Source organism: Coturnix japonica, unplaced genomic scaffold (genome assembly GCF_054131305.1).
Source record: "Coturnix japonica strain WE unplaced genomic scaffold, WE-NBRP24 Scf039, whole genome shotgun sequence".
Classification (NCBI taxonomy): domain Eukaryota; kingdom Metazoa; phylum Chordata; class Aves; order Galliformes; family Phasianidae; genus Coturnix; species Coturnix japonica.
The window spans coordinates 2,648,197-2,665,448 of record NW_028188942.1 but is presented as its reverse complement, the minus strand read 5'-3'; the positions used below and the strand labels follow the sequence as shown (position 1 = coordinate 2,665,448).

The following is a 17,252-nucleotide window of genomic DNA, read 5'->3' as shown; positions in this document are numbered from 1 at the left end:
GTCTCTCACCACTTGTCCTCCTAGTCCCCAGGTCCTTTCCAACAGATACAAGCTAGTATTTCCCACCTGGGATATTGGAAGATGGGAACTTGCCAGCAGTCAGTGAAGATCTCTGAGACAGCGAGAGCGAGCGAGCTTTGAGTAGACAGGGAACCACTGTCCACAGCAGGAAATAAGAGAAGAGAAAAGATGTTTCCTTGGGCACATGGGTGGAAATCATACCTGACTGCTTTCTCATCTACCGGGAAAATCTGCTGATTGACAATTTGAAGCTGTTTTCATAGTCTGAGCTGTAGATAATCTTGTAGGTATATTACCTGTCTTATGCAAGGGTCTGTAATAGGAGCATGGGGTTGGTGTGCCTACGGAACCTTCTAAGGAACTGTATGTAGGATGAGATTGGAGATAGAGTAAAATGACGTTTGCACGTGACGTACGGATCCTGTGATTACATATGCTTGAACTGAATTGTTCCTTGATCTTAAAACTGATTTCCAGAAGCCTTTATTAACATGTAAGATGGGTGCTGGTAAGAAAGAATGGGAAGACTGCCTTACTGATTCCAAGAGAATTACTTATCCTCAAATGATTTTTCCTGGCCAAAGTTAGAGCCTCTCACAGGTAATCGAGACCAACAGGCTGTTGTTGCACAATCAACAGGCACAATCTAGATGATCAGCTGAGGAAAATAAAGCATCATGCCAAGGGTACTAGATAAGTGAGCAGCTTGAGATCTGCACATTTATGTGATACTCATGGTCTTAGACAATATTTGTTTAGTGTTTAGTGAGGTCACATTGAATGAAAGCAAAATCTAAGATGAATGAAAATATACACAGTAGAAGAAGCCTCTGAGGCTTCTGAAGTGATATGACCAGAAGACATAAACTCTGTTAAAGCAAACGTTTCTCTCTCTTTTTTGTGTTCTTCCAGGGAGGCCTTGATTACCGCCTGAACACATGCTGTGGAAGCCCAGCTTATGCAGCACCAGAGCTAATCCAGGGCAAAGCGTCTATTGGCTCAGAGGGATGTAGAGCGGTGTTTGTTTTCCCCTCTTTCCCTTCCCTCTCCACAGAGCATTTAAAGACAGTGGAGCTCAGGTAGGCTCTCTTGGTTTCCCTTCTGAATTCTGCTAGGTTGCATTGCTTGGTAGCTCTCAGAAGCTGTCAGTGGCCACAGACTAGAAAAGTGCAATTGGTCTCAGTTCACACAGCTGGCTGGTTTGTCTCTGGCTAATCCTGAACTGCCTCAAGCGACTGCTTTGGGGCTCTACAGAACAGCAGCTTCAGAGATCTCTTTCTATTACTAAGTTTTTGAAAGAGCAATTTGCTCTGTTAATTATCCATCATTTTTGTGCAGTCTGTTTTTCCTTTGTTGATGACAATATGATGGCACTCTACAGAAGTATAACAGTGGGTATCAGTGGTGCTAGAATACACTGAGACGGGAAATAGCTGAGCTTGAGAAGGGGGCTTGATTTTTGGATGGCAGAACATGCTGAGCTGTGGGTAGAAAGGCCTGTCTGCTGAATATTGTCCCTGTTTTTGCTGCTTTGTCTACCAGTATTTCGTGGATTTGGTTCTGCACTTGGTTGGCCTATGTGGCACTGTAGCCTGATTGTATACCATGATAGCATACAGACTTTAAGGAGAAGTATTTTCCTGCTTATTTGATTTCCCAGAAATGAATGTTCCTAAATGCCAGCTCTTCTCATGTCTACGAAGAGCAAAGTTCTGCATTTGCTATTAGAATTTCCTCTTCCAGAATCAGGAGGTAATGTAGGACCCCACAGATTGCCTTCAGAATCCAACAGTTAGTTCTGTTTCCTTTCTGAGTGCATAACAACCTGAGCACATGAACTGAATGTCGTGGCTTTTTAGCCTGGTACAAACTCTGCTGTACACTGAAACTTGGTCCATTTGTAAGCAGGACTTTGTCCATCTCTGCAGGACAGCAGAAAACCCTTTGTGCTAATCATGATGCCAAGAAGCATAATGCGGCAAATGGCAGATGATCCAACTGCTTCAGGTGTTCATTTCCTTAAAACTGAATAGTTTTGGACTGCGAGTTTGTAAGCAGAACGGAGCTCTTAAAGCTGTCAGAGATTATTTCTGCACTGCTCAATTCTATCTGCCTAACATACACAGGATCTCAGAACTGCGTTGCTTGAACTGGTGAACTGGGATGAGCAAGTTTTAGAACTTAATCAGAATGCAGTAAAAAATGGATAATCTCATGGGTATTAAGGTACAGGCTTGCTATTTCTGCACTGAATTTGTTTTTATTTTATGTGGCCGTAATCTGAAAGTTGCTTGAAACGCGGGCACCGAGGCACTGTTGTGTAACTGAAATTCACACATGATAGGTCCTGAAATATCCTGGAATCTAAAACTCTGACTTGTTTTAAGTCTGCTGCTTGAGTCTATTCAGGGTCATAGTGTCTGTGTGCAGTGGAGTGTGTGGGGAGATTGTTGCTGCAGATCCTGGGAAGTTGCTGTGTATTTGCAGACAATGGCTGCTGTTGGTCACTGGGTGCCACTGTTGCTCTGAAGAACAGCTGTGCTGTGCATGCAGCACAGCATGCTGTGCACGCCATGGAACTAGGAATCAAGAAGAGATAGAAGCGTCACTTCTGCTCTAGTAAAAGGTCTCATCTGCTGACAGGCTTTTGTACTTGAATTCAGAACTCAGGACCTGTTGCCACAGAGGGACTAGTTGCTGAATTTGGATGAGTCTTTGTGTTTTCTCCTTGTAATAAGTAGCCATAACTCTAACTATTTAAAAAAGAATCTGAAATCATGGCTAATTATTGACTGCTGCACAGCAGAACACTACCACGGTGAGATTGGGCTGTGAGATGACTCGAAAGCTGTTTCCTCAGTATAGGTCTTATTCTTGCAGCTGGGACACCTTGATGAAGACTGTGTAACAGCTTTCTGTGTTTCACAACAAGAGAAGAGAGAGTAGATCAGCATTAACGTCAGACGTAATAAACGTATGTCAGTAATTCTCTGTATTTAAGCCCGCTACTACAGTAAATAACCTTACTGTATGAACAGACTCTAACACTCACTTATTCTCAAACATGAAATATTTCACACCTTTCAGAGGTAAGGTACCACTGCAGAACTTCATAGTCTACCTAATAACTACATTTCTGAAGTTCACATTTATTCCTTTTTTCTCCTTTAATTGTGTTTTCTCAGCCTTTCTGTTATATTCTACCATGCTGAAATCCTTATGAATCTCTGGAAGTCCAGGCAGACTCAAAACAGAAACTGATGGATGAACAGCAGATGTCACATGCTGGCTTAACTCCCTGCTTTGAAATATTTCACTAATAGGTGGAAAATATCAACACGTCAGGTAGGACAACCAGGCAAATTTGGGGAATTACAGTTCACAAATACTTCAGAAAATGAATTAATTCCAGTAACTTTTGAAAATAAATGGGAAAAGCTGAACTGAGTGCTGCTAGAGATGCTGTATAAATGTCAATAATGACATTCCAAGGTGTAGAAGAGATTTAAAACATGATGGGTACTCTGGCATTAAACTGAATCTGAAAGTTGTCTCTTGCAATTGAGTTGTCTTTCTATTAAATAGAAAGTGGTAGAATTTGAAGGATTGTTAAGATTTCCATATAACCTTAGTAAGACTAGATATAAAATATAAGTTTTAATCTAGGCGAGATCGTTTGTGGAGTCACTGTTACTTCTTTTTTAGGTACAGGGAATAAAGAGAACAATCGACCTACAAGGGAAAAACGTTCTTCCGTTCACGTCTGTGATATTTTCACAGTCTTAACTCAAAGGACTTCTAATGCCTGATAAGTAATTCAAGCTTATTATACTACACTGAGTCTGTCAAGCATTGTACCCACGGTTCTCATAGTAGTCAAAAAGCTGCTGAAAATCCAGCTGAATGTCGATGCTCCTTGGAGCTGGGCTGGAACTTGCCCCCAGAAATGGGAGTCCAGCTGAAATGCTGTACAAACTGAATTAGTAGGAGCTTTGCCATTCACTTCAGTAGAGAGATTCTGGCACCAGCTTTAGTTTTCACTTCCAGCAATTGTACAATACACTAACTTTCAAGCAAAAATGAGAATAGTCTGCTTCTTTATCTCAGACATATTGTGTGAATCAGCTGAGGCCTGAAACTACCCTAATGTGATCAGACGTGAAGGTTGCACATCAAGGGGAAAATATGGCAGACATGCAGAAATTTTCTTTGTACTGACAATGTTTCTGAAGAGATCTACATCCTCTTGTTTTCTAGCAGAATTACGACCAGTTGTGGCAACCTATCTCTTGCTTCAGTCTAAGAAGGCTCGTGGCAAGCACATTCCCTTGAGAATTCCATCCCAAACAGGACGTGCCAGTACCACACAGTCAGGAAGCCTGGGGGTAAGTTTTAGAGTTCAGCACAAGGTTCTGGTCAAAATGCCTCTGTGTGCTGAAGCTCTGCCCGGGTAAACAGTCTGGTGGCCTAAACATCGGTGAGGGAGCATGTGTGCAACCGGTCTTGGTCATCAAATCTTGTTCTATGATAAGGCCACCGACTCAGTGTATGAAGGAAAAGGATGTAATCTTTCTAGATTTCAGGGAGGCCTTTGATCCTGTCCCTTTGGCTGCATGTTCCCAACCTTCCATCAGGAAGCCAGGAGTACTGTTCTGTGTCATGAAAAGGCAGCCAGTGGTTTGACTATCACATGTTTATGTGTTTTGATGTTTCACAGTGGGTCTTAAGTAAAAGGAACTCAGGTTTTGGTTGCCTGCAGGACAGATGTTCTTTTGGGTTCAATATGTTTGCATAGTGACTTGCAACCATGGGACTGGTGTTCAAGGACCCTCTTGGTTCCTTCAGTTCCTGAGTTCTTTCTTGCCTAGATTTGACACTTTGTTTCAACAGAAGAGCTGATATTCGCTTTGGGAGCACTAAGCAGCTGTTTATGTGGCTTAGAGGAAGACTGTCTGTCTTCTACCCTGTGGGCATGGAACAGCCACAGTTCCCCCTGGAACAACATCAATGACCCACACCACTAATTGGATTCTCCTTTTTAATGTAGTGGTAGCGAGGTGAAAATGTGGCTGTGGAATATTTTTACTAAGGAACTTCTATATAGATTTTGTTCATCTTTGCGCACCTCATCACCTGATCTGTGTCAGTGAGCAGAAGCTGAAAGCAGGCATGGGATGTTCTGAAGAGCAGAGAAAGAGATAGGGAGGAAGGTGATTAAGACAATCCCCTCTGCTGCTGTGTGTCCCAGAACTGCCCAGTTCTGTGGCAAAGTGTTGTACAAGATGAAGAGGCCAAGAGATTGGGAGTAGAATGAATAGAAAATATGCCTTACTTAGGCCATACTCAGCGTATTAATACTTCTCAGTTAGTTTTAGAATTCTAGAAGTGAAAGGTAAGGAGGTAGAAGCCTGCAAGTTGTGTCCTTTTTTACAGCTGCTCTTTTCTTATGGGAGGATGAAGTGATGAAGATTGGTCTATTCTACAAGCTGTTCCAACCTTTACTCTTAGTCTTAATGCCCCTTTGTGACGTCATAATGCCCTTTGTGACATCATAATGCCATTTGAGACATCATAATGCCCCTTTGTGACGTGATAATGCCCCATGGTGACGTGATAATGCCCCTTTGTGACGTCATAACACCCCTTTGTGATGTCATAACACCCCTTTCTGACGTCATAACAGCCCTTTCTGACGTCATAATGCCCCTTTCTGATGTCATAATGAGCCTTTCTGATGTCATAATTCCAAATTGTGATGTCATAATGCTTCTTTGTGACGTCATAATGCCCTTTGTGACGACGTAATGCCCTTTGTGACGTTGTAATGCCCTTTGTGACGTCGTAATGCCCTTTGTGATGTCACAATGCTCCTTTGTGATGTCATAATGCTCCTTTGTGATGTCATAATGCTCCTTTGTTATGTCATAATGCTCCTTTGTGATGTCATAATGCCCTTTCTGACGTCATAATGCCCCTTTGTGATGTCATAATGCTTCTTTGCGATGTCATAATGCTCCTTTGTGACGTCATAATGCCCCTTTGTGATGTCATAATGCTCCTTTGTGATGTCATAATGCCCTTTCTGACATCATAATGCCCCTTTGTGATGTCATAATGCTTCTTTGTGAGGTATCTGTGGTGCCATTGATAATGAAGTATGATGAACTGGAAGGCTTTCAGTAGAATTGCAGCCCTAACATAAACAATGACATGAACTCTGGAATTCTGTGTAAAATCATTACCTAGCTTGTGGTCCGGCTCTTCAAACCAAAGGCTATGAGGTGCTGCTCTTGTTGACACAGGCTGTGAAAGATGACTTGAGCTCTAAGAGTAATTTCCCTTCTGCTCTTGATATGAACGTCAAATCCACAATTAGAATATTAAGAACATAATATAAAAGTTTTTTCTGCTGGACTGAGGACTGGGCAGTAAGAAACCGGATGAGGTTTAACAAAAGCAAGTGTAGAGTCTTGCACCTGGGTAGAAATAATTGCATGCACCAGTACAGGCTGGGGGAAGAGCTGCTGGAGAGGAGCTCTGCTGAGAGGGACCTGGGCGTCCTGGTGGACAACAGATTAACCATGAGCCAGCAGTGTGCCCTTGTAGCCAAAAAAGCCAATGGCATACTGGGGTGTATTAAAAAGAGCGTGTCCAGCAGGTCGAAGGAGGTGATCCTCCCCCTCTACTCTGCCGTGGTGAGGCCTCATCTGGAATATTGTTTCCAGTTCTGGGCTTCCCAGTACAAAAAGACAGGGATCTCTTGGAAAGAGTCCAGCGGAGGGCCACTAAGATGGTGAAGGGCCTGGAGCATCTCCCCAATGAGGAGAGACTTAGGGAACTGCGTCTGTTTAGCCTTGAGAAAAGAAGGCTGAGAGGGGACTTGATCCAGGTTTATAAATACCTGAGGTGTGGGAGCCATAGTGGTGAGTCTGGTCTCTTTTCAGTAGTGCGTGGGGATAGGACTAGGGGTAATGGGATGAAAGTACAGCATAGGAAGTTCCGCACAAATGTGCGGAAGAACTTCTTTACAGTGAGGGTGACGGAGCACTGGAACAGGCTGCCCAGGGAGGTGGTGGAGTCTCCTTCTCTGGAGATATTTAAGACCCGCCTGGACACCTACCTGTGTGACATGGTGTAGGGAGCCTGCTTGGGCAGAGGGGTTGGACTCGATGATCTCTAGAGGTCCCTTCCAACCCCTACGATTCTGTGATTCTGTGACTTCCATTAGCTGTTAGCCATAGTTTGGAACTTGCAAAGCAATCATATTGGAGCCTTGCTGGGCAACCTGCTCCAGTGTCTCACCACACCCACAGTAAAGCATTTCTTCCTAATATCCAATCCTAATCTACCTTCTTCCCATGTAATGCCATTTCCCCTCATTCTGTTGCTACCTGCCCTTATAAAAAGTCCCTCCCCAGCCTTCCCTGTAGGCCCTCTTCAGATACTGGAAGGCCACTCTAAGTTCTCCTTGGAGTCTTCTCCAGGCTGAAGAGCCCCATCTCTCTCAGCCTGTGCACATAGCAGAGGTGCTTTCAGCCCTCTCTGATCACCTTCATGGCCCTCCTCTGGACCTGCCTGAACATCTCCAAGTCCTTCTTGTGTTGAGGGCTCCAGAACTGCATGCAGTGCTCCAGATGGGGTTTCAATGAGAGGAGTGTGGAGGGGCAGCACCACCTCCCTCGACCTGCTGGTCATGCTTCTATGCTTTAAGCTTATGCTTTAAGGTCCTATATGCTTTAAGGTTTAGATAGTGCAGTCGCCACACCTCTTCAGGTTTATCTATGAAGGTCCCTTCCAAGTGAACCGTGCTGATCCAGACAGTTCGGACTGCTCATTAAAATGTGTTAGTAAGTTGGGCTGGTCCTACGAAGTAGTTTGACTGCAGTAAGCAATGTACATGGTGCGCTGTGAGTACTGCACACATTCCTCTTGGCAGCTTGTGGAACAGAAACTGTGCATTGTTTGGATTGTGTAAGCATTCCTGTTGGTCTCTTGTGATGCTTACCTTCTTAGAGCACCTTTCCTCGTTTGGCTCTACATATTTTGGTACCTTACTTGTTCTGTTTGGCTTAGCAGGGAAGGTCTTCTTCTCAAGCATCCTCAGTCTTGGTCTGGGCAGCATACTTAGAAATGACATGGACGTTACATGAGTGGGTGGTCAAAGGGGGGAAGAACTCACCTTTCTGATCTGTTTCCTTTTAGAACACAGTCCTGGAGAGGATTTGCTTTCCTTGTTTCCTGGAGACTTGGATTCTTAGATGGTTTTGACTGCAGCTATTTCTGATGTTAATTCCTTTCTCTGTACTTTAGTAGCCAAGTACACGTGGAGTGCTTTGGAATTGTCTGAAGTTGCCAGGTTGCTTGTGATCACATATGTAACGTGGAGTTATGTGTTGTGCCAGTGATAATTCAGTGTGATGAAATTGAAGGCTTTCAGTAGAATTGCAGCCCTAAAGTAAACAATGACTTGAACTCTGGATTTCTGTGTAAAATCATTAGCTGCCTTGTGGTCTGGGTCATCAAACCAAAGGCTATGAGGTGCTGCTCTTGTTGACACAGGCTGTGAAAGATGACTTGAGCTCTAAGAGTAATTTCCCTTCTGCTCTTGATATGAATGTCAAACCCACAATTACAGTATTAAGAACATAATATAAAAGTTGGTGCTGCTGGCCTATTGGCTTCCATTAGCTGTTAGCCATAGTTTGGAACTTGCAAAGCAATCTTATTTAGATGTTAGTGATGAAATCTTCTGATGAAATCTTCCTTTTAATTCTGCAAAAGAATCTCAATGGAACATTTCAGTCTGAAAAGGCTCTGGCATATGAAGATGTGCCAGACTGCAGCCATGTGCCAGATGCGTTTGGATCCATGGAATTTTCTGATGTAGCTTCAGTGTTTGAAGAATCTCCGCTCGATCTAAATACTCAGAAAACAAAGCAGGTGTGTGAAGATGTAGTGCTAGTTTCTTACAGAAAAAATACAGCTCTTAATCTAGAAATCTGCTTCTCATTGTATCTAGTGCTTACTCCATATTTAAGTATCTAGTGGACCTTGACCAAAGGGAGATACAGATAGAGCAAAGAAGTATGTTAAGCATAAATTTTGTTGCCTTCTACCTGTAGGCCATGGTTGGTTTGACGTGATCCCTAACTCCAGTGTTTGGTTTGCACAGAAACAGCAAGCAAGGGAAGAAGTAAAGGAGTCAGTGAGGATTTTAAAACACAATGGGAAGCGATGAGGCACAGTTCATAAGATTCTGGAGTTAGGCTAAAGGTACACAGACCTTTAAAGGTACCGAAAGAAGTTCAGTCTTACTGTGTTGGACAAGAAAATCCACAGTGAAGTGATTGAAATTTTGCAGCCAAACCAAGTGATAATTCATAGTTATGTTTAGATAAGCTGGTGAGGGTTAATCGTAAATGGGGAATTGACATGAACAAATAAAAAATGGCATTTGAGAGTCTATAAGAAACGCACTTATTCTAGGAAAGAATCAGAGGTTTTAACTCTTTTGTTCAATAGACAAGTAGTGTATGATGTTTTTATAAGCATTGTGTCTGACCTTCTCAGCTGTTAGAATTTCTTTGACAGTAACTTCTCCGGCTGTGATCAGAAAACCTTTTGTTCCATCTCTGGCACCATTCGAGGCATGATACTCAACTGGGTGATATGGAATTCACACTGTCAACTCCAGTGACAAGAAAAGTGGCATCTAAGCAGTGTGCAAACACAGAGAATGTTGATGCAGAGTCAGCGTTAAGAAATGAGCTGCCCTTTGCATTTCCTGCTCCTGCTCTTTTCAAAGAGTCAGACAGAGAAGCAAGTAGAAGGCATACCCTTTCAGGCGCCTACTTCCAAAGGTATGTTGTATCTAACAAATGGAAACCTAGAACATGTGTAGCTTAGGAATTTTTTACTTTAAATATGAATGCAATCCTTGTAGGTCCTGATATTCTGAAAGATTTCTGTGTGGGGTTTATTTGGTCACAGCACATACAGCTGCCACCAGCCTGTACATCTAACAGTGCACTGCAAGCAGTTTAACCATCTATCAGGGCACGGTACTCGTCTATTAATGATAGAAGTTCTCACAGTTTCACAAGGATCATGCCTTGAGATGCATTCAGATAATGAGACAAGTGCTGTGCTCCTAAATCTAGCATGTGCTTCTACTTCCCATTGAGATCTAGTAGATAATTTCTTTAACATTCATGATGAGGGTTCTGTTTTTATTTTTTTCTGGTCTATTATTTTGAGTGAAAGAAAAGGGTATGCTTTTATTTAAGCGTGCTTTTGATTGCAACATGCTTCTATATTAAATGTAACCTACTGAATTCCTCATGATAGCATACCAGTACTTGTGTGTATCTGTTCTCCCTAACAGAGTAAGAAGAGACTCAGTGAACCTGGACAGTGTTACCCAGGGTTGTGAGAACAGCTGAATGATTGTTGAGAACTGGTCAACTCGTGAGCCTGAGACCTGGAATCCTCCATCCTAGGGTGGAACTTTACTGGAGCACGTGGGTGCCACAGCAACAAAAGGACTGTGTACAATAGACTGAGAGTTTGCTGAGTTTCTTGGTTGACAGAAAGCACAACTAACTCAGCAGCAAGTGACATATTTGGGATAGGAGATGACAGCTGGACTTTGAACCTTAAGGACTGCCAAGAAAGAAGCCATCTGCTCAACCCCTGAGCTGCAAACTGCCAAGGAACTCCATACGTTGCCAGGAATGACAGGAGGGTGCCGACCATGGATACACAGCTACGGACTGATGGTAAACTTCAAACAGCTTGAAGTGAGTAAGGGATAGCCAGGGTGCACTGGTGCTCAATATTCAGGAAGCCTATAAATCTACAGTGGGCCAAAGAATACCAGTTTTAATATCTCATGTAGTGTTTACTGTATTGGAGGCAAAAGGTGGACATTGGCTCTCACCCCAAAGATTCCCGAAATACCAGGCCATCCTGGTAGAGCAGGGTGATATAGAAATAATTGTAACTACTATTGCCAGCCCAGTATCTTTCCTTAGCAGAACTCCCCTGGTGGAGAACCAGGATGACATCACTGCTTTGAAACAACTGAAGCTGCACATTGCAGCCGGTCGGTCGGAGCTGAAGGACGAACCCTTAGAAGATGCAGAAGACGCCTGGTTTACCAGCAGCTGCAGTTTTGTGAGACAAGGAGGCTGTAAGGCAGGACATGCAGTAACTGCTACTGAGCAGGGAATGGAAGCACAACCATCAGCCGTGGGGACTTCACCTCAGAAGGCTGAAATAACTGCCTTGACAAGAGCCTTAATGATATGGACGGATGCTAACTATGTGTTTGGGATGCCACATGCTCATAGTACCATCTGAAAAGAGCAAGTATTGCTCACACACAAGGAAAAGAGCGTGATGTAAATCTACCAAGGGTAGAGTTTGATTTTGAGTTGGATTTTCTGGGCTTTGAGACACGTCTTCCAGATGCACACTGTGTTATTTCTGATGTGTTGACCTGTTGAGGTCCAGCCTTAAATGAGGATTCAAGTAATACCATAGCAGGAATGGTTTAGATTGGAATTGGAATGCAGAAGGTTGGAGCCCGCAGGAGCAGGGAATCAATCATCTCCCTATGCTTGGCACTGGTGAGTCCTCACCTTGAGTTTTGTGTTCAGTTCTTGGCCCCTCACTGCAAGAAGGACACTGAAATCCTGAGATGTGTCCAAAGAAGAACACTGAAGGTATGAGGTATCTAGAGCACAAGTCTCTTTGCAAGCACTATCTTAGAGGCAGCCTTGATTTCTCCTGCCCCAAGCTTTGTGCCACAAGAGCTCTCCTGCTTCTCACTGTGATGTGAGACCATATGGAAGGCTCTGCAGAGGTCCTTCCTTTTCTTGACTGTATTTTGTGTGGCTTTGGACTTGTTTTCATCTTTCCCAAAGCCCTCTGCCCAATTCTGTGTCCTTCTCTGCAGCCTTGAATTCGATTCAGAGCAGGTTCCCGAGCTCAGTGTCTGAGACATTCACAGCATGAGCTCCCTGTGCAAGATGTATTTCAGGGAGCTCCCGAGCCCTCTGCTGACTAAGCATCTCTATGCCAAATTCTCGGTAAGCTCAGGGCAGTGTCTTGGAAATGACACGTACCTGTTCCCTGGGCGTCCTGGCTAGTGGTTGCAGCATTGCCCCAGCTCTGAGGTCTTCTTTCTGTTAGCCCCATGAGGCATGTCTTTGCCACATCCTGCCTCTCACTTGATGGCACTTGTGGTGGTGCCAGGAGGTGCTTATTTAAGCTATTCACAATGGTTGTGAGAATTCCCTTTCCTTTGCTGTTCCCCTGCTATTGATAGTATGGGGTTAATAGCAAAGGGGACTTGGAGTCAAATGCCTGCTGCGAGGAGCTGCACTGCGCAATCAGGCTGTAAAGCCCCCCAGAGCTTGCACTGCTTGGCCTTGATGGCACAGGCTGTGTGTATAATCAGGAGGGGTGTTAACTCTTTGAAAGGGCTGATAATAGCAAGACAAGGGGAAATGGTTTTAATTTGAAAGACGGAAGATTTACGTTGGGTGGTAGGGGGAGATTCTTTACTAGGAGAGTGCTGAGGTCCTGGAACAGGCTGCCCAGGTACGTTGTGGATCCCCCATCTGTAGAGGTGTTCAAGGCCAGGTTAGATGTGGCCCTGGGCAGCCTAGTAAATGTGGAAGATAGGTGGCCCTGCCAGGCAGGGAGTGGAGCTTCATGATCCTTGAGGTCCCTTCCAACCCGGGTCATTCTGTGATTCTGTGTTCCCCAGATGCCTCTTGGAAGTCATCAAGTCTGCCTCAGTGCTGACCACCAGTGCACTGTCCCCATGGGACTTAATAAGACACTTGGTGTCTCTGGCTGGGATCTGCTCGGTGATAAACATGCACGTGAAGAACTTAGCGATAGAGTGGGCTCCAAACCTCTTAAGGTAAACTTCTTTTTCCATTTCAACACGATGCTTAGTTCTGCTCTCCCCCAACCCAAAGGGGCACAATTTCTAGATGACAGTTTCTACTCACTTGTTTAGCTGGGACAGCTGTGTCCCTGATGATCCAGGATAATTTCGTCAGTGGCATCGCTGTTTGCCCACTGCGGAAGTCTCCAGAGCCCAACCTGACAGTTTTTGGCTACAGAAATTCATACTTGGGGAAATGACCTTGGGGAAATGACTTGTAAGATCTGCCTTTTCTTCAGATCCCAGCAGAGCCAATCTTCCTGCGCCATTGAAGCTGCCTGCATGGAGCTGCAGACTCAGTCAGCTGTGGTGGAATTCCTCATCAGCCACACAGATGTCATCTTCTGCTCCGAATCCACACCAGTCGTGGGAGAGTGAGCAGGTGAGTGTCTTCCTCCATTAGCTTGATGTTGATCTGGCACCTTGATCCAATCCAGGTCTTCTCCAAGACCTTTGAAAATTCTATTACTGTCGAGGAGACAGCAGGCTTCTGGGCTTAGGTTAGAATATGGTGCCCCATTCCTGGATCCTTAGTGTGTCCAAACACAAGCCTTACTTGGAGAAAACCATCACTGCTGTTAAGATTTTTTGCCAGCAGGTGAAGCTTGATTGAAATGTGGCAGCAAAGCTTTCTGGAATCCCTCCCCCTAGTTTTTCTAGGATTTTTGTTTGCCTGTTTTTGATACAGTGAGCTGCTCTTAATTGTGGCTGTGTCCTTTGCCACGAGCATACCACTGAGCACACGGTTATTTTGAGCTCCTCTACTTCCAGTGGCTCGGATGAGCAATTCTGAGAGATATGCAGTACTGGGATGGCTGTGCTGTTGCTTCCTCCGCCGTCTCACCTGTGTTTTTCCCTTGCAGGGCACAGTTCTCTGCTTGGGCCCAAGTCTGTGTGGGTCTCTCCATCCACAAAGCTGCTCACACTGCAGGAGGCACAGGCTGAGAGGAGAGGTCAGAGCAGCTCTCCTGTTGCAACACGGAGCAGCAAGATACAAGTGGAGGAAGGGCCTGCAGCTGTACTGAGGAACTTCAACGCAATCATTGATTTTCCATCTGAAAGATAAAGAAAGAGGAATTCCCTTTCCAGCCCCTATCATCATTGTTCAGGTGATTTCTATTGGTTTATTTTTTGTCCATTGTATCTCCAAGCACTCAACTAAAAAAGCAGTTGCCCTACTGGCTCAGAGGAGCCACACAAGGGTGCATTTCCTTCCTGGTTGGGCAGGCAGTCACAAGATGCAGAAAGCCATGCTAGTGTCTATCTTGGTCTGTGCTGCCTGTACCTGGAAACGCTGGGGTTTTCCAGATTTCAGGGCCACGCAACTGAAACCAATTGCACTTCTCCTGTAAGAAGAGCTGTTGGTCAGACTTGCTGGCACTAGAAATTAAAGATGGCAGTGAGCTGAGGCCGAGGAGGTGTTAATGTAAGAGTCAGAGATGCTTTTGAGCTTCCCTTATGGCTGCCCAGTTCCTCAGAAAGCAGTTACGCCTGCCAGCTCCTGTCCTTTCCTGCTGCTGAGCCTTTGCTCACATGCTCTGCATCTTGCTCAAAATGGTTGAGAGGAATGTAGCCAGCAGGACTTTTGGGGGCTAAGCTGTAGGAATGGAAGCATCTCTGAATGAATCTTTGAAACAGAGGGCTTTTCTAAGCTGTGTTTCAGCAGAAACCAGGCATTGCCAGGAGCAGGCAACTGTCATCAAGGGCTCGGTGCAGCTTGTCACTCACCCTGCACCACGACTGACAACATGCTGTTTTCTCTCTCCAGACCATGTTCTCCCAGAAAGAGGAAGGAATCACCAGCTGGCAGTTGGCGTTCCTGCTTATTCCTGGGCAAACCATCCCCTGTGGCCAAATGCCAACTGCAGAGCAGTGCCAGGGAAGCAGAAGTCGTGGTCCTGACAGGTAAGGGTGAAAATCCAGCTTTCAAAAAGCTGCTTGTCAGCAACACAGGTAGAATTCATGCTTTCAGTGGGCTTGTACTTCTTTCTGTATTCTTGCATTCGAGCCCGTGCCTGAAATCTTTGGTTGACTCCTGTCTTTCCCAAATGAGTCTCGCAAGCTGCTTGAAGCCTGCTTGACAGGCAGCACCAAGCCTTTGCCTCCTTGGATAGTGAAAGTTTACACTAACTGCTGTGTATCTACTCTTTCAGGTGAATCTATCCCTTGCCAGCACAGGAACCCACCGGCAAGTAGCGATGATGCCTGGTGTGCTTCCATCAATGGAGTACAGTTAGGATGCATGAGTCACTGCAGTTTCAAGGACAGCCTTCCACGTGACAGCAATGATGGAGAGAAGGAGGTCTGACCTATTCAGTTTTGAGCCCCTCCATGCAAGAAAACCTTGCAGTTCTGGAACGTCTTCAGCTACGAAGGTAGTGAGTGGTCTGGAGCACAAAACTTACGAGGAGCAGCTGAGGGAACTAGGATTGTTCAGCATGGAGAAGAAAAGGCTCAGGTGAAACCTTATAACTCTCTATAACTTCCTGAAGGGAGGTTGTAGTGAGCTGGGGGTTGGCCTCTTCTCTCGAGTAATCAGTGATAGAACTAGAGGGAATGGTTTTAAGCTGCGCCAGGGAAGATTCAGGCTGGACATTAGGAAATATTACTTCTCAGAAAGGGTAGTCAGGCACTGGAATGAACTGCCCAGGGAGGTGGTGGAGTCACCGACAATGGGAGTGTTCAAGAAACGTTTGGATGTGATGTATGGAATATGATTTATCCGGGAAGTATTGGCAATGGTTGGACCAGATGATCTTCTAGGTCTTTTCCAACCTTGATAATTCTGTGATTCTGAGCTGAGAAGCTTTTCTTGCTCAAGTCCTGCTTCCAAGTTTAACCACCTATGGGGAAGTAGATGTCACTTTTCTAGTGTCCTTCAATTCCGTGTCCGCATTTTCCCAAAAGTAAAAGAATTTGGAGGTAACCAGCTGCAGTGAAGTGAGCGATTTCAGTGCCTGTTTCTGATGGTGGCAATGAGTTCAGAGGTCACACTTAACTGACGATTCCTGTTTCCATTCTGACAAAGGATGTAGTTGCAGCTGACTTCCCGAGGCTGCCATACGTGGTGGTGACGCAGCCTTGGGCTTCTGCGTTTGCATGACTCCCACCTTTCCTTTCTGTGTCTTGCAGGTCAGCTGGTGCTGGAAGCGGCCGGTATCTGAGCAGGAATGAAGGTGAGTGCAGGAGCAGCTGCTGAGGGGAGGAAGGAAGTCCATGCTAATGAGCTCTGAAGCATCTGCAGGTACGGTACCAAAAGAGGCAGCAGTGATGCAGGGGGCTCCCCAGCAGGAAGCTGGCTGATCCAAATGCTTGCTGAGAGTTTGGAAGCCCAAACCCTTATGGTCTCTGTAAGGGTGGCTAATAAAAAGATGTTAACCAAGATGGTGGTAAATAGTCAAAGGTTGTTAGCAAAGGAAAACTCACCAATGTCGATGTTTTGACCAGAAAGCTGAGGCAGTCTCAACTGGGGAGCAATCTCCAAGAGATTTAAAGTGGTGGTCAGCCTTTAAATGAGGTCTCAGAGGAGGTGGAGTCGAGGTCCACCCCTTACTGGAGCACAGCTAGATTACTCTCACCTGTGCTCCCGCAGCTGACCCAACACTTGCCTCAGCTGATTAATCAGAGGTTCAAGCTGTGATTTCCCATACAGTCTCTAAGCTGAAGGCAGCATCTCCTTGATCTGATGGTGGTGTGCCTGAGTGAGGGAGTGATCCAAGCTGGATGCAGAAGAGTCATCTTAATTTCTCTGCTATTTTACTTCAGATGACACCTATTGGGTGTTGGTTTCTTAAAATTTGGATCTAGGAGGTGGCCTCTCCCTTTGCTTCTGGTGAAAGCACAGAAGTGCAGCAGGAGTAGAAGACAAAGAGGTTTTCTTCGTGACAGGAACACCAATTATTTGATTCAAATGTAGAACTGTGATGAAGATGGTGAAGAACAGATCCGCCTCAAAGACATGCTTGATCACATAAGGAATGAGCATGTGATCCAAGACAGTCAGCGTGGCTTTAGCAGGGGAAGGCCATGCCGAACCAGTCTGGTGGCCTTCTATGATGGAGTGATGGCATTTGTGGACAAAAGGAAGGTAACAGATGTCATTGACCTGGACTTGAGCAAGATCTTTGACATGGCCCTCCACCACATCCTTATCTCTAAACTGGAGGGATGTGGATTTGACAGGTGGACCACCTGGTGGATAAGGGATTGGTTGAAAGGCCACAGACAGAGGGTGGTGATTCGTGGTTCGATGTCCAGGTGGAGGCCGATA

At 45.1% G+C, this 17,252-nt stretch overlaps 2 long non-coding RNA genes across 4 annotated transcripts; both read left to right on the top strand.

The window, feature by feature from the left end:
- The first annotated feature begins 2,725 nt into the window (after positions 1-2,725).
- LOC146753223 (uncharacterized) lies at positions 2,726-9,146 on the top strand. Of its 3 annotated transcripts, none has more exons than XR_014940197.1 (4): positions 2,730-3,366; positions 3,727-3,833; positions 4,282-4,406; positions 8,803-9,146. It is a non-coding gene; the product is annotated as an uncharacterized LOC146753223 (long non-coding RNA). The 3 variants fall into 3 exon arrangements; XR_014940196.1 differs by having other exon boundaries at positions 4,279-4,406; XR_014940195.1 differs by having other exon boundaries at positions 2,726-3,366; positions 3,727-4,406; positions 8,803-9,145.
- Positions 9,147-9,156: 10 nt separating this feature from the next.
- LOC146753222 (uncharacterized) lies at positions 9,157-15,436 on the top strand. Its single transcript, XR_014940194.1, has 7 exons — positions 9,157-9,881; positions 10,406-11,651; positions 12,797-12,955; positions 13,222-13,364; positions 13,846-14,091; positions 14,751-14,887; positions 15,136-15,436. It is a non-coding gene; the product is annotated as an uncharacterized LOC146753222 (long non-coding RNA).
- The last annotated feature ends 1,816 nt before the right edge of the window (positions 15,437-17,252 follow it).